This window comes from Oryzias latipes, chromosome 23, assembly GCF_053564925.1.
Source record: "Oryzias latipes strain Hd-rR chromosome 23, Olatipes_Hd-rR_3.1".
Taxonomy (NCBI): domain Eukaryota; kingdom Metazoa; phylum Chordata; class Actinopteri; order Beloniformes; family Adrianichthyidae; genus Oryzias; species Oryzias latipes.
Window position 1 is genome coordinate 10,983,545 of NC_136259.1, and position 26,220 is coordinate 11,009,764.

General features: G+C 39.6%; 2 long non-coding RNA genes across 3 annotated transcripts; one reads left to right on the top strand and one right to left on the bottom strand.

Moving 5' to 3' along the window:
- The first annotated feature begins 14,009 nt into the window (after positions 1-14,009).
- Positions 14,010-15,146, top strand: LOC144989289 (uncharacterized). Its single transcript, XR_013653427.1, has 3 exons — positions 14,010-14,236; positions 14,654-14,877; positions 15,054-15,146. It is a non-coding gene; the product is annotated as an uncharacterized LOC144989289 (long non-coding RNA).
- A 3,270-nt stretch (positions 15,147-18,416) lies between these two features.
- On the bottom strand, positions 18,417-25,004 carry LOC144989288 (uncharacterized). 2 transcript variants are annotated; one of them, XR_013653426.1, is made up of 6 exons: positions 23,004-24,997; positions 21,921-22,003; positions 21,541-21,617; positions 21,086-21,197; positions 19,277-19,540; positions 18,417-18,853 (listed from the first exon to the last, which is right to left on the bottom strand). It is a non-coding gene; the product is annotated as an uncharacterized LOC144989288 (long non-coding RNA). The 2 variants fall into 2 exon arrangements; XR_013653425.1 differs by having other exon boundaries at positions 21,086-21,617; positions 23,004-25,004.
- Between the last annotated feature and the right edge of the window lie 1,216 nt (positions 25,005-26,220).

A 26,220-nucleotide genomic window follows, 5' to 3' on the forward strand; every position in this document is an offset into this window, starting at 1 on the left:
AGGATGAAAGAAAAAGGTCAATGAGAACATCCTGTTCAAGATTTCTCCGGATTGACAAGACAAGATGGACGTGGTGGTGGATTTGGTTCATCGGTTGGAGAGAAAGGAGGAGGGCAGACACTGACAGGTCATTATTAGGTGTGTGTATTGGCGCCCCGCGATACGATACGTATCCCGGTATTTTACCAAAACATATTTTCTTTGTTTTTTTTAAATATGACTTTGAAAAACTGTACCTGAATTTCAATGTAATAAAATGGTCAAATTCAGTTTATTTGATCATAATGTTAATAACTTCACATGTATCTCATATACAAGTTGTGTCTACCAAAGCAAATTCATAGTGCTTTTATTTTGGTAAGTCGTTTATTTTCAACATTGCTTAATACAATTAATTGCTTAATGCAATTGCTTTAATGTGACAAAGGTGCTTTGTTTACATAATATCAGTCTGCTTTGCCTCTGACTGCTACACCTTTGCAGGCACACTTCTCACACAACTGGTAATGCTCCTCGCCACGATGTCGGCATTTTTCCAGAGCGTTGTACACATCCCTTTGATCCATCAGGTTGCTAAACTAGAATCTATTGCTGGGAGGTTCCGCAGAACTTAAGCCCACTTTGCCGATAGCATTTTAGCCGATGCTAAGCGCATTAGCCTATTAGCCGCTGCCATGCTTCACTCGTATTTATCTGAGCCGCTAAAAAGCACCATAATCCTCGTTTTTATATGTGGCTGGCAGCAACATGGCTCAGAGTTTCTGTTTGGTATCCATCCCAAGTAAAAATGAAGTAGTTCCTATCTCATAACAACAGAACAAGCTGCCTCTGGCTGCAGTCTTCCTGTTGTCTTGTGTGGTGTGGATCTGCTCTAAAAGGCTCCGTGTGCTCTTCTGCCAACTAGCGGACGGAGGGTGAAGTGGACAACAAGAGTCAGACACTGACGGACGCTCAGAAATAATTAAATAAATATAATCCTGGCAGCATTTTGAATCGATACAAGTATTGCCAAATGAACTATCGCAATATTTTGCCAAATCAAATTTTTCTTACACCCTTAGTTAGATAGTTAGTTGTTACTGTTATTTGTTAATAAAGAATACTGCGTTTTAATTATGAATTGAATTCATTTGCGCCGGGGAATTTTGTGTTCGGCGGCGGGGGTGTGTGTGTGGTTGACCGCAACTCCTGCTGATTCATCAGTGTGGTGATCACAAATCCCACACCGTCACAGCTCTAGTTTATATCTTGTGGGACACACCAAAAAAATTATGCGACTTCTCCAGTACAGATAGCAGAACCGTTGAGGTCAGATCTTACCGATACTGTGGTCTTGAAGAATGTTGCCCCGGGCTTGTTTAATACCGGGGCTCGGTACCCATCCCTAGGAAAGGGGCACGGTGGAGAACAATCACCGAAACGATCGCTTTGCATATAGCCAAAGACGTTCCAACTTATAAAACTGAGGCACATCCGATTTGGTGAGCCTGTGATTTAAACAGTAATGTGTTTATATGAAAGCAAAAAGCGTTCTCATTAAAACCCCAAAATGAAAAGAGCCTCAACTCCCCATGCTGATCTACAAACCCCCCTGAGATCGTGTCTCTCCAAGCTAGTGCTAGGTCATAGCTAAACATTCTCCTCGCTGTCAGAAAGCCCCTAGACTGGGCAAATTGTGCAACATATATTTAGACTCCAGAACAAAAAAAATGAAAATAAATAAGTAAACAAAAAGTAAACTCAGAGAAAAAGGGGAAAAAAATGTTTTCCAACAAAATGGTGCTTTTAAAATTAATGATCAATGGTAACCCTTGAAGTTTCAATAGAACCAACAGAAAAGAGAGGTTTGGATCATTCCCTAAACATTCCAATAGCAAAATGAAAAATGTGGGAAGAACAAAAGGGAGTATTAAATAAAGATATCTTTCAGTCTTTTATTCCCTCTATTTTCTTTTATTTCTCTTTTCAAATGAAAGTATAGTCACATGACGTCTCCTGAGCATCAAGGAATCAATGCAAGGTCATCCTCTTCTGTGAGAGTCAACTCTGCTGCAGAAAAACTTCCCTCTTCATTCAGTCGGTCATAGTTAACCTTTTTTAATGTAGTCGATTGCATCGTTTGCTAGACGAATCAGTGAAGCGCTTGTCTTGTCCTGTTGGTGATGATGTGATGCGCAGGGTGGCTGGAAATATAATCTCAAACTTGACGCCGGCATAGGTACAATAACCGTTCGGCCTACAACTACCGTTCGGGATCCTTTCGACTAAGGATAACGTCACACTACGGTCGCCCCACTTGGACAAACTACATAGCGTTTACTCGGGCTCTACATATTTTCATTTTCCGTTTCCTTTTGTAATATAAAGTTCTTTTCCCTCTTAAGTTGTGTCTGACATTATTCTTTATATTGTTTATGGAGAGATTTTGCCGCAACCCACTTTATAAAAAAATCTGTGGATGTTTGAATGAACCTGCTGCTCCACAGAGTGAACCGTGTCTCCGTTCTGCTGCTGCGGAAATCTGTTTGTTTACAACAGACTTCATAGTTTCTTCTTCTTTGGCAGTATCGTAATTTGTCCAGACTGTGGCTATAACAGTAGCTTATCATCACTAAGTGTGAATAAGGAATGAATAAGGAATTTAGTAGGGGCACCCTAACAAAAATTTAATTCATTTTACGCAGAAACGGGTGGTTTTAGTCTAGGGGGATAAAAGGATTATTTATCTTTTTTGGGCACTCATCTGTCCCCTATGTGATCGCCACTGACTGTCTTTCCAGAAAAACTTTCCATCCCATAACAGACTCTGGTCGGCGTGCTCATGCTGCTCTCTTCCTCCTGCCCGCTCTGACGCTGTTAAAAACACAACGACAATCTGAGAAAACGATAGTTATTTTACAAAAACACAGAGAGCCGCAGCATTTTGGACCGTTTGGCTCTTTCCGCTGGACCCTTGGCAACGGCGGCTGTGTCCCTTGGGTGCTGGTGCTCTCTCCGTGCAGGGAGAGGGATCCCTGAGCTTTCTGGCAGGGCCAGAAGACGGGGATCATATCACATTTGGCCTCGCTAAATTTCCAACTGTGGCCGAGGCTGGTCGGGCCATGTTTACAACACCCCTCTTGGGTTCCCCTTTTCCCCGGGGTGCCCCCTACTGGGTGGGGACGGCTGGCCCCTGCTTTGCTCCTTTCTGGACCAACCGTGGGCCGGGAAGGGTAGCTGCCTGGCGCGAGGAGCGGGTCTCCCTTGAGGGGTCCTGGCTCGTACCTGGGGTTGGGGCGGGGGGATGCCCAGAACTCCTGGGTGGTGATGGGGTGCTCGTCTGGGGCTGTGGGCTCCCCTTTGATTGGGGAACTGCGTTGGGCCCTCCCGGCAAGGCGGGGGGGCCGCTCTCCTGGTTGGGCTGGGGCGGCACTCTCTTTCCCCCCATGCCTCCCTGCTCTCTGGCTCTGGGGCCCTCGCGACGGTCCTGCTGGCCCTGGCCTGGGTGGTGGATGTGGCCGCCCGGTGGGCGGTTGTTCTCTGCCTGCTGCTGTGCGGCGTTGGAGGGTTGTGGCGGCCGTAGCTGCTGCGGCGGTGGTCTTGGTGTGGGGATGGCTGGGAACTCTCCCTCCTTCTTTTCACATTCCACCATCCATTTTAGAAGAACATAAACATTCACTTGAGCACAGGTGTTAGCTCACCTTTGCATTGATAATTTGCGTGATTGAATGAAATATTTCACACTAGTTGGTTTGAAGGCATAAGTATGCATGTGTGAACACTATCTGTTTTGTGTGCATGTTGACATGTGGACATTTTTGCAGTATGTTTGTAACATTTGAGCGTGTGTGTGGACAGGCCCCACCCTTTGAGATTTGTATTACATCTGTACCTTACCATAATGATAAACATCCAGCAACTTCTTGCTTTATGCTGCTTCATGGTTTTACCCCCCGCCCTCCCCTTCTATAATCACCATCTTATCCCCCCCTCTCTAACATCCCTCTCTCTTCGTCCCTCCTTTCTTTTTCCGTCCGGTCCAACACAAAAGATTTTCAAATATGATAGAAATGAATAAAGTTTGGCCTCAATTACAAAAGGGGTTTATTCAGACATACCTCTGGTCTGTCTGAAGATTTATAACCCCTGTTGTTAAAGTAAAATATGTCCAACACAAGAGGCCTTCATTTTGCCCAGCTGTTGGACAGAACAAGTTAAAATAAATAAATAAATGTGGCAGATAACGTTTATATTTGTGGGACACACACAAAAAACAGCGACTTTTCCAGTACTGATAGCAGAATCGTCGAGGTCAGATCTTAAAAATACTGCGGTCTTGAAGAATGTTGCCCTGGGGCTCGTTCAATACCGGGGCTCGGTACCCAACCCTACACATAACAGCAATGCCCAGTGGCTGGTCTCTCTGAGAAAAGAACATAGCAACCTCCCTGATCAGAATCCAGTGACCTTTACAGTGGCAGACATCCAAGAAAGAGTCTCAGGTATGAAGTACAGGACAGCACCGGGCCCTGACATGATACATGCCTACTGGCTAAAGAAGCTCACCGCACTCCACGATCGTCTGGCAGCACAAATGAACCAGCTGCTAAGAGATGGGACTCACCCCGAATGGCTAACGGTAGGGCGAACGACCCCGATCCAGAAGGATCCCTCAAAGGGTGCAGTCCCATCCAACTAACAGCCAATAACCTGTCTCTTCACAACATGGAAGCTCATGTCAGGCATCATTACAACCAAGATAAATAGGCAGATGGATCAATACATGAGCAACACACAGAAGGGTATTGGTAGAGACTCCAGAGGAGCCAAACACCAACTCCTGGTTGACAGAACAAGACTGCAAGTCACGACACACCAACGACACACCAACCTGTCCACAGCCTGGATTGATTACAAGAAAGCCTATGACTCAATGCCACACACGTGAATCACTGAATGCTTGGAGCTGTACAACATCAACAGGACTCTAAGAGCCTTCATAGTAAACTCAATGAAGCTGTGGAAAACCACCCTTGAAGCCAATGGCCAAGTGTCCATCAAAGTGACACATCATGCTGCTTCACCTCTCTGTAAAAAAACTAACCTTCAACTAAACCTGCTCCAGACCAGGTTATGTTCAGAGCATGAGTTGCCATGGCAACTTGACCTACCCTGAAACATACCTCCATTTCTGGAACCAAAAGCTGAAGTTATCAACTTCCTGTTAATTGCTAAGCCAAGTGGAGAAAAGAAATGTAGAAGAATGGATACTTTATTTGTATTAATCAAAAACACCTCAGGGATGTTTTTTTTTACCTCTGTTGTATTAATAAATGTAACATGTTTGCCTTTGTATGAAGTTTTGCCATGTTTAAATGTTATTAATTACTTTAATTAATTCATAAAAGCAGGAAAATTTGCTACTTCTGTCTTTGTTTAGGATCTGTTTCTGCTGTTTGATGATGGACTTGTATTTAATTAAACAAATACAGGAAATATTGTACGGTTTTCTTTGATCTGTTTCCATGTAAAGCCAGTCAAGACAACAGTTAAATATGAAAGGTTACAAAAGAGGAAGAATGGTAAAATATAGATTTGGATGTTTTTGTTCTGGAACCTTAAATGTATTTATCTTTTATGGGAAGGAATTGGTATTGTCTGTAGAAAAGTATCCATTTTGTGAACACCTGAGAGAGTACACCCATTATTTCATGTTGATCCATTTCAAATAATAGGTTATTTTTGTGAAATGTCAATAGATCTTTGTTTAGGAGAGCAACATGGTTGTTTTTTAGAAAGTGTTTACACAAGTTGTCTCACATGTAAAGCCTATTGGATGTTCATTCTTAATGGAAAAGGATTCAATTACAAACTCAAATGATGAAACATTAAACAAACAATTAACCTCAATGTTGTGTCATTGCTTTTAGAGTACACCAAGTCTTTCTTTTCAGTATTTCCTCTAGTGCCCTGACTTGCTCTTATAATGAACTACAGTGGTGGACACAATTGTTGTTACCCCTCAGTTAAAGAAAAAAGTCCACAATTGTCACTGAAATGACTTGAAACCTTCAAAAGTAACAATAAATTAAAATGTATTGAAAATTAATAATCAAAATCAGCCATTACTTTTGAGTTGTTGATAAACAGAATTACTAAGAAAAAAAACGAATGAAATAGGGCTAAACAAAAATTATGGTACCTCCATAAAAGACTGAGACCTAATTCCCCAGGGGGTCATGATTAACTCAGGTATGTCCTTTAATTGACATCACATCTGTTTTCAAACCCATAATCAGCCTATTTAAATGGAGACAAATAGTCACGTTGCTGTTTGGTGAAAAGGTGTGTACCACACTGAACACGGACAACAGAAAGCGAAGGATAGAATTGTCCCAGGACATTAGAAACAAAATTAAAGACAAACATCATAAAGATAAAGGCTATAAAACCATCTTTAAGCAGCTTGACGTTCCTGTGATGACAGTGGCACATATTATTCAGAAGTTTAAGACCCACGGGACGGTAACCAACCTCCCTGGACGTGGCCGGACGAGGAAAATTCATGACAAATTGAGGAGACGGATAGTTCGGACTGTATCCAAAGAGCCCAGAAAAACCTCCAAAGACATTAAAGGTGAACTCCTCGATCAAGGTTTATAGGTGTGAGATTGCACCATTCGTCATTCGGATACCACTGTTAAAAGAAAATCATAAAAAAGCCAGACTGGAATTTGCAAAAATGCATCTTGACAAGCCACAAAGCTTCTGGGAAAATGTCCTTTGGTCAGATGAGACAAAACTGGAGCTTTTTGGTAAGGCACATCAGCTCTATGTTCGTAGACTCAAAAATGAAGCATACAACGAAAAGAACACTGTCCCTACTGTGAAACATGGAGGAGGCTCAGTTCTGTTTTGGGGCTGCTTTGCTACATCTGGCACAAGGATGTCTTGAAGTTGTGCAAGGTAAAATGAAATCTCAACATTATCAACGCATTCTGGATAAAAAAATGTGCTGCCTATTGTTAAAAAAGCTTGGTCTCAGTCGTAGGTCATGGGTCTTCCAACAGGACAACGATCAAAACACACAGCCAAAAACACCCAAGAATGGCTAAGAGAAAAGCGTTGGACTATTCTGAAGTGGCCTTCTATGAGCCCAGATCTGAATCCTATTGAACATCGGTAGAAGGAGCTGAAACATGCCATTTGGAGAAGACACCTGTCAAACCTGAGACAACTGGAGCAGTTTGCTAATGAGGAGTGGGCCAAAATACCTGTCGACAGGTCCAGAAGGCTCATTGACAAATACAAAAACCGTTCTATTGCAGTGATTGCCTCAAAAGGTTGTGCAACAAAATATTAAGTTATGGGTACCATCATTTTTGTCCAGCCCTATTTCATTAGTTTTTTTTTTTTAAATAAGTCTGTTAATCAACAACTAAAAAGTAATGGCGGATTTTGATTATTTAATTTTCAATACATTTGAATTTATTGTTACTTTTAAAGGTTAAAGGTTTAAAGGTCATTTCAGTGAGCATTGTGGACTTCTTTAACTGAGGGGTACCAACAATTTTGTCCACCACTGTATGTTGTCAAAAAATGATACGTCTGTATAAGGAAGTTTTTAACCCTCTATGGCATGAATTTTTATTATATGAGGAAAAAATATTTCACCCCAGTTTTGGGACCTTGGGAGGGTCCTTGTAATATATCAATCAGAAAATGTGCCCCCCCCCCAGCCCCCCCCCACCAGATTTTGGTTTGTTGCCTCAGAGCAACAAGATGCTTTGAAGGTACCAAAATTCCAAGGTTTTCTATATTATTTAATAAGTGGAATGAGGAACAAACAAGCATTAAATACATTACAAGAAGTTTTTTTTTTTAACAACAATTTCAGAAGTTTTCTTTCAGTAACAACAATTTGAAAAAGTTTCTTTCAACAACAATTTCAAAGTTTTCTTTCAACAAACAGCCACAAATGTTTTATCAATGAGTACATTAGAGATTGGCCTCTTTAGTTGTGAGGTTAAGGGGCTTCTTGGTGTTACACTGAATGGCATATAAATTTGACTGATCTACAACTACTTCCAGAATGTCTTCAGAAAAAAACATCTTGAAGTATTCGTAGGGGGACTTGATATCGTCTGATTTTGGAAGGCTGGCCATTCTGGGTAATTAGTGATGTTGGCATTGTGGGGTGTTCTCCAACAGGGTAAGCGTGGAACATCTTCCTGTGATGCCTCATCCTCATTTTCCTCTTCATCCAGTGACTCATTGTCATCAGGCATGCCAGCTATATGTTTTCAAAAGAAACCAGTAAGCATAAAATTAGAATAGGTCATATATACCTCTCTAAACGAACAAACACACGCACGCATGCACACACGCGCACACACACGCACACATATGTTCATTCCATACAGTATAGTACTCTGCTGACTGAACCCTGATCTCCTAACTCTCCCTCAAACCTGATTCTGGAGTCCGCTCTTCCTCACTGTCAATCTCCTCGAGCTCACTATCCTCACTGTCGGAAGGGATGAGCCTAACCTCTTGATCATGTTTCTTAGACCCATAAAATGTTTGTGCATCCATTTCCTGTGAATAATAGTAGATAGTGCAGTAAAAAAATGATTATGTTGATAACTATGCATCCCTGCACATCTCCATCCATTAGCATGTTATAGTTCACACAAAAGTGATCTAACAGCACAATGTTGCCCTGAGTCAACGAATGAAAAACTGCCATTTTAGTGTATAAATGAAGACAAAAAGTATCTTTACTCAATCAAATATGCTTCTCTACTTATTCATGCACATCATAGATATTTTTTATACAAAGTAATTTAAATGTAAACATGTTAAAAAGTGAAATTTATCTTACCTTCTGCTAGCAGTGTGTCCAAGTCGGCTGTGGTCCCAAAAAGGACTGTTTCACCCCAAGTCGAAAGGTCAAAGCCACACCCAGCTCAAATTTCATTGGTCACAGACATATCAGCAGACTTTCAGTGTAATGTTTTGATTTAAAAAAATTAAAGGGGTGGAGTGTGGGCCAGAATAGTGGTTTATTGCCTGAGGGCAACCCTATGCCAAAGAGGGTCATTTCAGTGAGCATTGTGGACTTCTTTAACTGAGGGGTACCAACAATTTTGTCCACCACTGTATGTTGTTAAAAAATGATACGTCTGTATAAGGAAGTTTTTAAAACTCTGCAGGGAAATAAAGACCAAATATTTGGTGGTATTTTTGTTAATCACAATGTCAGTTAAATTGCATAGATCTCAAAAACATTCAACAGTGCTACCCAGTAGCTAGTTTATTTAATATAAAATCTTGCACTTTTTGATACGCTGTTTTTCTTTGGTTTTCATCATTTTCTAGTGGGTTCAAGCTTGCAGACAGTTCTTGCAAGTCTTGATCAGTGAGTGGTGTGAAGAGGTAATCTGAGCTTTGTCGTGATTCTGAGCTTCTCTCAGTCACCGAAGCAGAAGTTGCAGAATTCGGCATTGCATGCAACAAGTGTTTTGAGTGAAAAGCTGAACAGGGTTCTGTTTCCCTCAGAGGAGATGGAATGACTGTTGAATGCTGCCTGAAATTACTCAAGTGTGCAGTTGATTCTGGGAATGTATATATAATGGAGGCAAAATAAATCAGTCGGGTTGTCTACATCCAGTAAAAAAATCTGCTGTACCCATCAATTGCAGTATGAATTACTATTTTCCATCTTATGAGCTTATGGTTGCCGTCAATGTGCCATATATAGTTTGGAAAAGGGACAGAGTATGCTCTTCTTTGCACTGCTGATGTTCTCCTGGACTGTGCTCCAGCAAAATCAACCCTTTGCAGTCTCTGAGACGATGCCTTTGGACTATGAAGTTCCTGGCACACAAATGTTCATTGAGCATAACCACTCCAACATGAGGGTGATTTTATTTTATTTTACTTCATCCAGTTCCTGATCGGACATGTCACTGAATTTTTGCCGTCTTATGCCATACCCTCTCAAAAGCTTGTACAACGTTGGTCTTGATATTTCCAAGATTGATGCTGTTTCTGAGAGTGTTGTCCCCAAGATTATTAATCTTTCAATGGCCCCTCGTAAATTAGGGTTGTTCCAACCTAACACCATCGGTGACAAAAAACAGACGAAGTGAATTACATCTACATATAACTAAAAATAATCTGTTTGGCGAACAAATAAAAAAACACATTAAAAGGTACATTTTCACAACAAAATTGATTGTAATTCTACTCATTAAAAGTAAATAAGTCATTCAGTTCTTACATTTGCACAAACATTAGAACAAAAGCCAAAGCTTTGAAATAAAAACTCTATAATATTCTGTTTTGAACATATAAAGCTGTGTTGGGCTGTACGGTGGCGAAGTGGTTTGCACTCTTGCCTCACAGCAAGAAGGCCCCCGGTTCAAGTCCTGGCTGGGGGACAAGAAAAACAGAACATCAATGGGCGACCTTTCTGTGTGGAGTTTGCATGTTCTCCCCGTGCATGCCATGGGTTCTCTCCAGAATCTCCAGCTTCCACCCGCCTTCCAAAAACATGCTTCATAGGTTAATTGGCAACTCTAAATTGTCCATAGGTTTGAGTGTGAGAGTGAATGGGTGTGTGATTGTGGACTGGCAACCTGTCCAGGGGTTCCCCTGCCTTCGCCCACAAGTTCCACACCATCTCTAGCCGAAAAGTTTGCCCATCTCTGCTATATATATATAAACTTACAGAACTCATATAAACAGGATTATATTTACGATAACTAAAAATAATCTGTTTAGCGAACAAATAAAAAAACACATTAAAAGGTTCATTTTCACAACTAGATTGATTGTTATTCTACTCATTAAAAGTAAATAAGTTCAGTTCTTACCAATCTCTGGGATGTGACAGCCCCTGCAGATGTGGCTGAACTTGTGGATGCTATGGGTGGCGGCAGAGTGTTGACCTGAGGTGGGCGGTGATAGAAAAACAATCATATGGATGTTTTGTTACATTTTGAAAATCAGTAAAAAATCAGTAAATCAGTAAAAAAAATCAGTAAACTATAAAAATAAAAAAAACAGTTGTAAAAAATGTCATCACTGTACTCAATAGAAGAAAAGAAATGATGATGTGCTTACCCATCTGTGTGAAGCGGCAGAGCTTCACTGCAAAAACTGAAATCTAAGTGAGATAAAATATCTTGAATCAAGCATATACATGCTTATTTTTTAATGATAAGATAATTCTTCTCAATCAGTAGTTTTCATACTAGATAATTTTTCTTATTTTAAGAGTTATGATACTTGGTTATCTCAATAAGATATTAAATCTTGTTACTAAGATTTCATCACCTATTATGAGTACAAACACACTTGAAACTAGAATCTCAATAGCGACAAAGTAATATTATGGTACAAAACTGTATGTTCAAAGTATTATTTTCTTGTTTCAAGCAAAATAGTAGGAAATTGTGACATTGGCAAAACTGTCTCTTCCAAAACTTAATGAAAATAAACATATTTAGTCTATTGTTTTACTGTCAACAATACTAAATATGAACTTGTATAGTAGTACAGTAATAGTGTAAATTGACACTTAACATTTTAACATTTAACTTGTGTGAAATTTAAAATAAAATTCAAAGAGAAAAAAACATTTATGTTTTCTATGATCCTCAAAGCTCAAACTGCAAGCCACTTTAAGAACAAGTCATGATGTCTGAAACACAAAACGAGTCTTCACTGCTATACAATCCTATTGCATCTCCAAGATAGTATTTTACCTGTACAAACTAGGTTTGGCTATACTTCTCCACCTGTTTCTGTAGAAGATGGGAAGGGGCGGGGGTCATCAAGGAAATTCTAATGTAAAGTCACTACATTATCTAACATCATAGGGTAGTTTAACAAACTAACTTTTAATTTTTTACAATTTGAAAAAAATATGGGATTAATTTGTTACAATAATCTATATTTTAATATACTGTATGGATTTCGAATTTTCACTCTATACGTTATTAATATTCTCGGGTTTGAAAATGTTCATGACATGTATGTTACCCCAGTTTTATCACATGGTAAGTTCCAAATCAAAAAGCGCGAGAAAGGGGGCGAAGGCGGTTAATTTTTTGCAGACTGCTAGCTCGTGTGTTGCATCCCAGAAGTTTGGTCTTTTACAAGTCCACCACATTCCCAGCGCCATGGATGGAGCTGAAAGAACTTTTTTTTAAATATGGATTCTACAACTATGCAATACTTAAAGGTAATGTGGATTTTTTTTTTCTGTCTTAGGGAATTGAGAAAGCTAGTAAGGTAGCTAGTAAGCTTGCTAGTAAGCTACGGGCATCACATGCTAGTTTGAAGTGTTTTACTTGGTCAGCCCATGATATGGTTATCCCTTGCTAATAAATGTACGTTACCAATCATGCTTCTAAAGTTATATATATACTTTTTAATTGTTGTAAAACTTTTTAAGGTAGAAAGAAGGGACTTCCAGCTCTGCATCCCTCCGCCAATAGACTCACTGAGTCGCATCGTGCTGTGCCGCCGAGGGGAAACGCGTTTTTCACAATAAAGTGCAACGAAGCACGTGATGGGTGGCGGAGTGGAGCTGTCAGCTATCAGAAATTCAATATAACAAGAAAAACGATCTTTATTTAATTTTAGGATGGCGAGCCACATGATTTTTCTAGAACAACGAGCACCAGCACTGTCTAATATTGGGGAAACGCCACCGTTCATTGCGAAAAACGTCCCGCTGCCGTGGGGGGGGAGACGTGCAGTTCAAACACCTGGGAGGAGGCAGACACGCCTCCACCTATGAGCAGATCACCTGAAATCCAGCTAGATCAAACTATACTTCAAAATATCTTTTTTTGTGACATAAGGAAATTTTGATAAAACAAATAGATAACCTGGAAAAAAAATTGAGGAACATTTTTTGATGGGAAGCAGTGCACCCAGAAAACAAATTGAGTTCTTTTTGTACTGCCTGGAAGCTGAAGCCACACAGACAGACTGAAGTACGGCCACTGAGGTCAAAACATGGATGTGTGAGGGGGGCTTTTATGTGTCTGCATGTGTTCAACTGAACAGAAACTATTATTTAAATATCAGTCGTTAGGATTGTTGATAATAAATCTGATTTATACATTTAATGTAAATGGCAGGCAGATTTGATCTTTAAGTCTGTTCCTGTTTCAGAGGTGTTTAGACATTATTTTCAATATGGTTCTATGTGTTTTTTCTAGCTGCCAATATTATCATGGACATGCTTCCCAGTCTTTCTGAAGAGGACTTGCGTGATCTCTTTCTGGGGCCAGAGCACTTTTTCAGAAGGAGAGCCATTTGGAGAATTGCACATATTGAAAATGAGGTGATATTTAATTAATTTTAATGTTGTGGTGATATTTAATCATGCCATATACAATGTCAGTGAAGCTTTTCCTTTGAAATTTTTTAGAGCACTGCTATTTACTTGTAATTTCTGTGAGATTTAAGGGTGAAGAGTCACACCAGGTTCAACCAGGCACCTCCTCTGGACTTTGCGATGCCAGCACTATTTCTTCTGCAACAAACCCTGTTTCAAGCCTGTCTTCTTCCTCAATCATTAACCCATCTTCAAACCCAAGAGACCAACATGGCACCAGCAGAACTGTACAGTTTGTGAGTCAAATCTGTGAGATATGTTGTGTACACTTACACAGAGCTGGAACATGCAAGATTAACTTATTTTGAAAAGCAGAGGAATGGCCAAGAAGGAGACTGTACACTCTCTAAAGAACTTTGCTGTCGCTTAATAAGAAATACAGTAACAAGCATGATCGCAATCAAAAGAGCTGCAGGAGATGACGTACAATATCCATGCAGCCGTGAGATAACCGTGATAGCTAAACGTCTCATTGAGTATTTCCCAATGCTGCAGGACAAATCTGCAGCTTATGGGGCTGAGTGGGTAGGATCATTTGATTCATTCTAGATCAGAGCTCGTTAATTTCATTCAGAATAAAACTATTTTTAAACAATATGTTGTGTTTTTGTTAGGAATCTGTCAAGAAGCAGCTTTTGAAAAGGGTCCAGAATGTGACTCCTACCAAAAAGAAGCAGGGAGCAACTCCATTAAGAAAGAGGCGCCGGGACATACGTCTTGGTAGCAGCAGCAGTCAGGAGACATTTGCTGATGACACAGAGTCAAGTGGCTCTACTTTGATCTTGGAAAGATCCCCCCCAGAATCAAGAGGAAGTCCAGAGGCTACGGAGATGGCTGGTAAGATCACATATTGATATTTTGTTTTGTTGTACAACTAAAACTAATGTTGACAAGGGAAATGTATGTCATTTTACAATTTCATCTATTAAAACCTAGTTTAAAAATATATCATAGGTAAGTATGCTAATATAAACCTTTTTTTCTGGCCAGCTTCATAGCTTTGTTAATAATAGATCATTAACTGGGTAATGTGTGTTTGACTCACTACAAAACAAATACCAAGATTTTACTTTACTTGTATTATCAATTACTTTTGATCATTAAAATTAAATTTGCTATGGTAACAACTTCAGCCCAGTTTTAATCACGTTTGATTTTAAAAGTGGTATAATAGTTGTTGTATTTTAAAAGTTTGTAAATGTAGACATTTGTTTCTTCAAACAGAAAGACTGATTTGTAATTTTATTTCATCAGAAGAGCGTGAAACGCCTGACAGCCGACAGAACCAGGCAAGACATCACAAAGTTCTGCAGGAGCTTTACAAGTCTAGGCCCACACACAACAAAAAGGATGTCGCCCAGCTGCTGGACCTTGAATACCAATCGAGACGGGCTCACATTGACTCTGATGTTATAAAGGAACAGGACAGAACCACCAAAATTCTTCAGGCATATCCCTGCTTCAGAGATCTAGATCATGTGAGCAAATCATTTTCAGATGGTTTGTGTTTGCATTAGTAAAATAAGTCGTACTCATCGTAAAATGTTGGACTTTTATTTATAAAAGTCATAGGATTTTGGCAATTGTTAATAAGTTTATGATTAACAGGAGTTTGATTGAAATAAAATGTATATATATTTTTTCTTTATGTCAGATAATGGATGGACTGCATCGGATCCTCAATCAAGGAAAGCCCCCCGTCATTCCTAAACTCAAGAATCGCTGGAGAATCTTTTTTGAAAATGTTCAGTTTTATGGAGTTTTCAAAAAATGATGAGGCCTCCAAAGGGACATAAAGGTAATTGCAAGCTTAACCACAGTTGTACTCATAGACAGTGTCAGTTATGTGCTGTTGTATATGTGCAGCAGTCATTTTGTTTTATAGATAATAATTGTTTAAAAATGTGTGGTAAAACCAGTGTTTTTATTAACTGGTGGCTAATAAATGTGTTTAGTGTAACATCCTTAAATCTTAATTTTATTTTGTCTTTGGTTTTTATATTTGTATTTTTTTTTTTGCACTAAATGAAATGATGCTGTTTTTTTTCACAGGGCCTTCACAGTGAAGGCTTTGCCAGACATGTTCCCATCACCGGTCGCTTCACCCAAGAAGTTAGAACATTCGAGTGAGGTGATGTTTCACATCCTTGAGGTAAGATGTTTATGGGCAAACAACATGTTTTAGTCTTACTTGATTTATATATTTTTTTTATTTTTTGCATCGTATTTCTTTTTGTGTTTCAGTCTGCAGAACACCCCAACACCTTTCTTCAATCAAGACCTCTCCTTAGTCCCGTGGTGATAGTCTGTGAAATGAACTGCATAGTAGCCATTGGAACCATGCCTGTGCTGATTTTCCCAAAGGAGGACATATCTGATAGCGTGATGTATATCATGGCATGTTACTACACCTTTCATCCGACGTATTCCAAGTGCAACACTCCTATCTGTGCCGCAGACATAAGTTCTTATGGACACTATCCATGCTCAAGACATGACTTCCTCTTACAAAAAAGCTATGGCAGAGTGGAAAAAGTTTATTACTGAGTAGACTTGTACAATATTATAATGTTACTGTGTTGAAATGTAGCCTGTTTGGCATTTCACACGTTCCTGTGTGATACTCATTTTATGCAATTTACAGCACTCTTTGTAGTCATCACATGTCTGTCTTTCAACCTAGACAATCAATAGTCATGTTTCTTTTCATTCATGTGCTTCTCTACAATAAAGCAGTTAAAAGGAGCTGGATTCATATCGTCATTTAAACATGTTTGTGACATTTTTATGGTCAATATAAATGCAGGTATTTTGCCTTATTTCAAGAATTTCAAGTAAATTATTATGCATAATGAGAAAAGAATAGTGTTAACTGTTCCCTTAATATTCAGAAAAGTATTATAGTTTTTTGTAGTATATTTGGCTGGTTTCAAGAAATGCATCCCTGGTTTGCATAATGTCAAGAAAACCTTTCTAGCAAAATCTTAATTAAAGAATATTTTTTAGCATTTTGAGAAAAATAATCTTATAAATTCTATTTATATCAGTAGAAATCTGCTTGATATTAGTAAAAATATACTAATTTTAAGATATGAGTCTTATGAGGTTAGATTTTTGTTTTTGTTTTGAGAAGTCTAGATAAGCCAGATTTTCTTGTTCTGTTGGCAGATAATTTTTCTTATTTTAAGTGATATTTACCCTATTTTTGTACTTTTTTTTCTTGTTTTTTAAAGCAGACTTTTTGTAGTCTTGTGAATGGTGATGGTGTGTTAACCTGTAGAGTAGGAGCATGAAACAGAGAAAGTTTACATTGAAACTAAGCGATTCTAGCAGATAAGACAGTTCTGTAATGAGAAAGAAGACAAGCAATAATAAAAAGACCCCCCCACCACCACCACCAATTTTTTTTTTCATTTAGAGTTGCAGTGATGTAAAGTGCCATAAAAATATCACAGAGTACATAGTAGGCCTACTCAGAGATATTTTTCAACATTATGTGTCAAGGAAGTTACAAAATAGCATTATGTTATTACACAGTAATGTCAATAAATGCCTTAATAACGTTAACCATTTGTTAGCTAAAACAATTAAGACTAGCTTGGAAAGAGTAGCTGTTTAGCTAGCTAAAAATCCGTTTCCACATTATTGTATTATAGAACTTTTTTTTAATATATATTTTTTTAAACTTTTCCACTTACCAGATTTGCAGCAGCAGGTGTAGGTGCCAGGACACCTTGCAATGCAGCTTGCACTCCTGAAATGACGGCCCTTTCAATATCCTCAGTTTTCAAAGAGTTTGCCATGATTAGGGTTGAACTTTCATCTGAACAAGGACTGTTCCTATGGAGTTAATTCAGTCTCAATAATCAGAAATGCACACAACCTGTTTTACAAATGCACACGCTCCGATTCACAAATGTCATTTTATGCAAACGTAAAAAATAAATTCGGAAATACACACCCTGTGTTTCACAAACACACAGATTGTGTTTCACAAATGCACACTAAATGTTTTACAAATGCACAATAAGTGTTTCTCACAAATGTGCACACTGTGTTTCACAAAAAACATTTTAGAAATTCACAATAAATGTAACAGAAATACACAGTAGGTGCTTCACAAACATGATTTTTAGGTACACATGTGATGTGAACTCACAGATCATTCGAACTGCAGACTGTGCATTCAAAATCCCGTTCTCGTTTGTGAATCTCCCCGTGTGTGTGAGAGATTTTTCTACGGTGAATATTGAGACTCATCTGACGGAGCAGGTCAACTAATGTCACCATTGGCTAGTGAATCTGTCAATCAAACTCATTGGCAAAGCAGGCGGGTTCGCTTTTAGCCAATCGTATGGCCCCTTACACTTTCTCTAAGCTTTCTGCGGGTAGCAAAGCCCCGCCCATATTTGATTCTGTACCAGTCGGTCGTTAGCGTGTTAGCTTTAGCATGGCTTGTCGGTTTATTGCCTTCGGTTGTCAAAAATTACTGGCTTGTGCAACTTTTCAGTGGACCTGGAAGCAAGGCAACAGTGGTTGAATGCAGTTGACATTGAATCCATCGAACTCTGTACTGGTCATGAGATTTAAAATGAATGTTTCCCTCGGGATTGTTTGTACGTTATCCTTCTCTTAGCTTTCATGCTAGCGTCATTTCAACACTCAGACACGGTTTTGATCATATGAAGGTGGAGGAGAAAAATCTTCAACTTCCACAGGTTTTGTGGAGAAACTGGCATCACTTTGCTCCGTACCACGCAGTGGGACTACATTACCTCAAGTTCATCTCACTGTCAATCACAGATACCCAATACACCTCCCCTGCTCAGCCCGAAGTCACTTTGCTTGACCTTAATTTTACTTTTTTAATAACTCAAATGTCATTGATTTTATATTGTACAGTATTTCTGCTTCTAACCTCTTGGCCAGGTCACCCTTGCAAAAAAGGTCCTCATCTCTCTGGGTTTTATAGCTGGTTAAATACTACACAACAAAAGATGGTCATAGAACAACAAAGTGGAAACATTCACCCTTTATTGCAGAGTAAAATTCAGTGAAAACATGGACAGATTAAAACATCAAAATTTAAGCAAATGTGGGATCTCTACTGATTTGAATTTTATTTAAACTGGAACTAATTTTCATAACATCCTTACATACAATGAAGTCCCTTGAACAATACAGCAGTATTGATTTGAACTCTGTCTTGCCCCGCTCAGTCTCTCTTCTTCTGTATGTAATTATGTCACCTAAATTAAGTTCTAAACACACTGGACAGTAAAGATGTAGGTCAACTCCCAAACGGTCTGAATTCCACAATGGATTGATGTCGTCTTGCAGTTCCAACATTTGTGGACCCAAAAGAGGACTGTCCCATACCAGGACATTGATCCCAGGATGAGGTTCAGCCATGGATCCACTCTCCTCCCATTCAATCTCTGGAACCAGCATACCCTGACAAAAAAAATGATACTGTTTATGAACAGCACTGTTTTTTTTGTGTTTTAGATTATGTAGGAACAGTGACCGACTAATAATAACTTATATTGTTGCTTGCAGGCAGACCTCATATCTCCATAACTGTTTATAATTTGCAAATAAGTGAACCTTAACAAAGTAGTGACATTAGTACATCTGATGGCTCATAAGGCCATGCATTGTGATGCATTTTGAACTTGCAGATGTGCTATTCTTCCTACAAACAAACAATTTAGGGAAATTGTTTGCATCACACAACAATAATCCTTTTCATTCATTTTCGATGAAAATTCACTGTAGTCATTATGATTTCATGATACTCTTCTTGATACTTTCCACTTTAGTCAAACTGCACACAAATCAGTTGTCCAGTACAGTGAGATTAAATAAAGCATTTACCCGGGGATCAGAAACAGGGTTCTGGGTCAAGCCCAACTGCCACAGCTGATTTGGTGTCATGCTTTGCTCCGTCCTGATTGGATGGGTGTCCCACGCGTCACTAAAGACATCCAAACTGGCCTGAATGCGTGGTAGAAAAATGTAATGGCAGCAGAATATGTGATGTGACTGATATTGAGCAAGCCTTGGTCCTCAGGAGAGTGCAGGATGTTGTAATATAAACCAGTAACAGTCATGAAGACATCACACCAGAGGAGCTCAATCCTGTATTTGGAAAAAAGCAAAAAGAAATATTATATTGTCAGATTTATTTTTAATACATCATTCACTTTTATGTATCAGGGCTCCAGACTAACTTTTTTCACTAGGAGCATAGTGGCCCCTAACAGAAAATTTTAGGGGCACAACCAGAAAATTTAGGGGCGCATACTGTAAATCAACATTCTAACCAAATCTACTAATTTCCACTGTATTACAAGTAAATACTTTAATAATAGATGCAGAAATTACAATGTGCTGTTTCTAATTCAGTGTCATATTTTATTCTGCACTTTTGAAGATGCAACATGAAGGTAAACTGACATCACCATCGCTGTCACGACAGTACAACTAAGTAAAAATAGTAAAAAAAATACCATACATTTAGAATAAAAAAAAGTTTTTAGTAACAAGTGATTACCGTAGTAACCTTTCGTAATTTCACAGTTTCAAACAATACTTAAATGTATGTAAATATTAGAGGATGGAAATTCATGTTGGTGACACCAAATAGGTTCAGCCAAGATGCACAATAAGCGTGTTTGAGATCACCCAGATGGACGCAACACTGCACAGATCACCTGGTGTGTGACATATATTTTTGTTTTTGCTCCAACATCACCTGTCAATCAAAACAAAAATATCACGAGAAAGGGGTGAGAGCAAGACACCAATCAGAGCGAACGCAGCTGGAAATTTAGTATTGAACTGACTAAAAGCTGCCCTACAGACTACAAAACAATGCATTATGGGACATGCGTCCTGATGGGTTTTTTGTAGTTCACTGATCAATTAAAATAATTTAAAATACCAACTGATTAAAAAAAGGCTACATCCATTACAAAACATTAAAATAATCATAAAAGATGTAATATCACAGCTCATACTTAGGGGGAGAGGCATATTAAAACGAAATTGAATGTTAAGGACAACTCCTAATTCCTGGTCTCTTTCAGTCTCGCTGCAGCTTCGATTTCATGCGAGTTTGAGACCCCTGCTGTACACTTTGTCACTGGTACACTAGCTGCAGGTCGGAAGAACGAATCAATAGTTCGCTAGCTCATAGCTCAGACGCACATATCAGGTTGTGATGATATTTGTCTCCGTTTCCTTCCCACGGATGTTTACGCGCGCTCGATTATCTCTAGGCCCCGCCCCTCCACATATTTTAGCCACTTGCAGTGACTTTCCCTATTCTTCTCACACGCATTGGCCGCCTCAGGCATCACTCAATGAAACGCGAGTGTGCGCTCGCGTGTGCTCCAGTCTCATGAGTATTCGCGCGAGTGTGTGTGTCTGCCTGCGTGCGTGTGCGCTCGCGTCTCATTGATGATTTCATCTCTCATTTCATCGATCATTGACGTGCTCCTTTCATGTTTAATGTATAAAAAATACGGAGGGTGGAGGAGGCAAATTTACTGGTAGCACATGTGCGACTGGGTGTAAAATTCAGTTGCACACTCTCAAATTTTGGTCGCAAAATGCGACCAAATGGACGCAGTCTGGAGCCCTGTGTATATACTAAAGCTTCTAAAACTAGGTTCAACTCACCGTTGATTATGTGTACACTTTTCCCACAATGAAGCCGTTTGTGTCAGTTGTACGTACTGTGAGCATTAACTCGGCTATGCCCACATTTTCTCGTCCGTGATCTCCTCTCACCCTGACAATAACATGAAAATCATGTCTCAAACACATAATTACAAATGCATCGCCAATACGGTACACATCAGTTTAAAATGTAATGTTCTTATGTATGATGCCAATAAGTAGAATTTCTAGGTTAAAAAAATTGCAGGAGTGGGTTACATGTATCACTGGGGGAAAAATTGAGGCGAGAGACTGAGGGGGGGGTAAAATGTTATTCATGAGGGGAAAGAGTTTTAGAGTTGCCTTTGTTTTCAGAGAGGAGTCTAAAAAAAGTTATTTTATTTTTGTACAAATAACCAAGTACTTATACTGCCTGATATGTGAATAAAATATTTCTTTATGAATAACATGAATACCTCAGAGGAAAGCCATACACGTTCACAGCGTCACTGAAGAAGGCCAAGTGGGTGTCTGCACAGTTGTTGTCTGCTATCTTCAGGTACAGGATACATGGAATACAAGTACAAATACTTTCAACTGACAGATATTTACAGGGGCAAAAATGCTAAATTCCCAATTGACAGGTAAAACAGTAATACAATAGGATGATAAAATATGAAATAGAATAGAATAGAAGGGTATTAAATAATCCCTGAGGAAATTTTTTAAAAATGGCCATCTTAAAAAAAAAACACATAAACACACATGCATTACAAATAGAAATATCACAAAATAAAAAGATTGATAAAAAAGGTAAATAATTGGAAAATCAGTGGGTAAAATTAAAAGAAATTACTTGTAAGATGCCCTGCCAGAGAGTTGTATTGCCTGATGGCACGAGGAACAAAAGATTGTCACGCTGTCACGCTTCAGTAATTCCTTGAGAATAAATAAAAACACAACAAACATGGATTAGATCATTTAGCTGTCTGATCTTAAATTACATAATTTTCAAATATATGAAAGGGGAATTTTTTTAAAACACTCTTGCTATGATAACTTGAGCTTGTAGTAAAGAACACCTTTAAAAAAAAATCAGAGACAAGACACTGATCACAGGAAGCCTGTGTGTAATACTTACAGTAACTTCTACTCTAATCACTGTTGACAGCTGATTTCTCCCATCCACCCTTTCTGTGACTACTTATCGACTAAAAAACAGCCTAAAAACATAATGTTTGGGATTCTTGTCATTACGTCATTGGAAGTAAAGAGATACGGGGATTTTAGTGGCTGTCACTCTGACACAATCTCACAGGGCTGGTCATCACAATGAATACGGGTTCTAACGTTAGAAACTTAATGAGGCTTCTTTAATTCAACAGTGGATTCATGTCTGTTATATTTAAAAAATGCCGTTTTCATGAATGTCATATGAATTAACTTTGTTGCACATATCCACCCCGTCTTAAAGTCTGGGTTGTGAAAATGCTGTGTCTAACTTTAACCCGGATCGCGTTTACATAAAGGCAGCACACGGAACAAGTAGCTAGTTAGCATAGCATCAGTGTTTAAACAAATCGCCGTCTCCAAATCAATACTTTTTATTAAACTTTCTTTGCTGCTGTAAATCCGGCATGCTTTTCCCCTTAGTTCTATCTGAATCATGTTAAGAACCTACAGATCATTGGCTATAGACGCTAGCTTGAACCGACACCGGCTTGAACTTCACTCACACTCAAAGGCAGACACAACTTGCACAGGCTAAGCAAAACAAAGCTAAGCTAATTTGCGGTGGGGGTACTCTGCAAACGACTTGGCTGCAGTGTTCATAAAGCATTCACACATGTCACTTGGCAAAGGAGAACGCTTCAACTTAATATTCAATAACATTATAGGACGTACAACGAGGGAATGATCAAATAAATGCATTACTTACGGGCTGAGACTGATCCCGTTTGGAAGAACTCTCCGCCATGTTTGCCGCCCGCGTCCTTTCAACTGCTGTGTTGAACAGCTCCCTCCCTCGTCACTTTGAAAGTGAGGAGTGTAAGGGGCCATTCGATTGGCTAAAAGCGAACCCGCCTGCTTTGCCGATGAGTTTGATTGACAGATTCACTAGCCAATGGTGACATTAGTTGACCCGCTCCGTCAGATGAGTCTCAATATTCACCGTAGAAAAATCTCTCACACACACGGGGAGATTCACAAACGAGAACGGGATTTTGAATGCACATTCTGCAATTCGAATGATCTGTGAGTTCACATCACATGTGTACCTAAAAATCATGTTTGTGAAGCACTTACTGTGCATTTCTGATACATTTATTGTGAATTTCTAAAATGTTTTTGTGAAAAACAGTGTGCACATTTGTGAGAAACACTTATTGTGCATTTGTAAAACATTTAGTGTGCATGTGTGAAACACAATCTGTGTGTTTGTGAAACACAGGGTGTGTATTTCCGAATTTATTTTTCACGTTTGCATAAAATGACATTTGTGAATCGGAGCGTGTGCATTTGTAAAACAGGTTGTGTGCATTTCTGATTATTGAGACTGAATTAACTCCATATGTTCCATGCGGTTAAGGCCGTGGCCATATTAGCATATTTCCCAAACATTTAAACTCAACTTTTATATTCAACATTTAGGTGGAACATTTAGATTTACATTTACATTTACATTTAACATTCAGATATATATTTAACATTTAACACTTAACTTAGATATGTTTTTCCATTTAACGTTTACAGTTATTGGAGCCCTGATGCTGTAGGAGGGAGACCTGATGCTGTAGTATCACGAGACTCAACGAGACCAGTGTGCCAACTCAACTTGGCGGTGCGTAAGTAGCTGAACAAACATTTCGGTATTATATCATTTTACTGCCATATCAAATTAGCTGTAAAACTAACATTTGTAAAAGTTCAATAAGCTTTTTGACAGCCTGGAGGACCTGGAGAATTATATAGACGGCTGCTACAATACCTTTGTTATGGGTAAGACCAACACCACCACTCCTTCCTCCAAACGCGGCCGTCCAGAAGATTCTCCCGGAGCTGCCTCCTTTCCAGGCAGCGGAATCAGTGACACTTTAGATTCCATAGATTAAAAAGCTTGCCAGGCTTGATTGCCGTTTGAATCTGCTGTAGATCCTCCATAGATAGTTCCAAGGCCTGCGAGAGTCTTTAGAGTTCAGCCGGCAGCAGGTGCGGGAGCTCGCAGCGGAAAACCAGGCCCTCAGAGAAACTGTCAAGACCTTGAGCAGTGACACCGCTCGCATCTCTGAGGAGAACCGTTCGATCAAGGAAACCCTCCTGGATCTTCAGGCGAGGAGCATGAGGGACAACCTGGTGATCACGGGGATTCCAGAGGAGGCAGGACAAGACCTGGAGGCCATGGTGAAGTCCTTCATGGAGGCCCACCTGAAGCTCCCCAAGGTGGATGTGCAGAATATCGCATTCCACAGGGTGCACCGGCTCGGAGGAAGAAGGTCCGACAACCAGCGTCCGAGACCAATTGTAACCAAATTTGACCACTTCAAGCAAAAGGAGCTGGTGAAGAGCCGCGGGAGGGAAAGGGAACGCACTTTAGCGTGAACGACCAGTTTCCGGTTGAGATTCTGCGGCGCCGAAAGATCCTTTTTCCTCTGAGGAAAAAACACATCGCAGACGGGTCCAGAGCTGTGGTTGCTGTGGACAAATTGTTCGTGGACGGCCGGCTCTTCCGAGACCCGGAGATCACCCCCTGGCTGTGCTGAAGACCTGACATCCGTGCTGCACTAAAAGCACCGGCTAAACGTGTTGTAATGAATGAAACTGGCTCATCAACCATCCACACCTCCATCTCATTGAAGCAGTTTAATTTTTCTCCCCTCTCATGTTTCTGTAGTTTTTCTTGTTATGTTTGTTTCTTTCTGTTTTTCTTTACCTCTTTCTTCTTTTTAGTGTCCCCTTCTCCCCCCCCCCCCCCCCCCTCCTCGTATGTAAATCATCCAAAGGCAACACGTCCCCCGGTAAGTTGGTATTTATTTATGCACGGAATGGGCACGCGCGCGCATACAAGTGCGCACACGGGCATGCACGCATGCAGCTCACACAGCCAGGAAAAGCACACAAACGCACAGCATTCCTTCATCAATCAGCGGGCACGCGCACACGGATTGGCACACGCACTATTTAGCCTTACACTCTCTTGGTCAGAGCAGTTATGAACAGTCCTAATATTGTTAGCTGGAATGTGCGTGGACTTGGCTCTGGCCCAAAAAGATTGAAAGTGTTAAATCACCTGGATGATCTTAAAGCAGATATAGCTCTGCTGCAGGAGACCCACTTATCTAAATCAGCTGATCATCTCCTGTGCTGCTCACAATTTCCAGTCATGTATTCTTCTAGTTACAACTCCAAACAAAGAGGAGTTGCAGTTTTGATTAATAAAAACGCTACATTTACTCATAAGGATACAGTTACTGACTCAGAAGGCAGATTTGTAATTACTAATATATCCATTCAGAATAAGGACTTTTGCATAGCCAGTGTCTATGGCTCGAATTCACTCTGACTCCACAATCATTATACAAGATGTCCATCTGATTCTGGACCCTGAACTTGACAGACTCAGCACAGCAGCAAACCAACGCACATGGCGGTCTGCAAGTATACTAAAGCAGTACATGAATGATCTGGGTCTCTGCGACGCTTGGCGCTCATGTCACCCAAACACTAAAGGGTTCACCTTTTTTTCTCCAGTTCACCATTCACACTCCCATTTAGACTATTAATTAATCAGTAAATCTCTTTTAAAAGAAATTACAAGTTCCAACATTCATCCAATCATTATCAGTGATCACGCACCAGTTTCTGTAAATATTTCTAGGGAAATATCCGCACCCTCAGGTACAACCTGGAGGTTTAATACGTCTCTGTTAAAAGACCAGGAATTTATTGAATTTTTAAAAAAAGAGTGGGCAACCTTCTTAAAATTCTAGAATACTTCTGATATCTCACCATGTCTTCTTTGGGAAACAGCAAAAGCAGTCATGAGAGGGAAAATCCTTTCTTACTCAACTCATAAAAAACGCAAAGAGAAAGCAAATTTATTAGAATTAAGAATAAAATCAAAACCCTGGAGACTGCTTTTGCTGCTTCTGCACAGG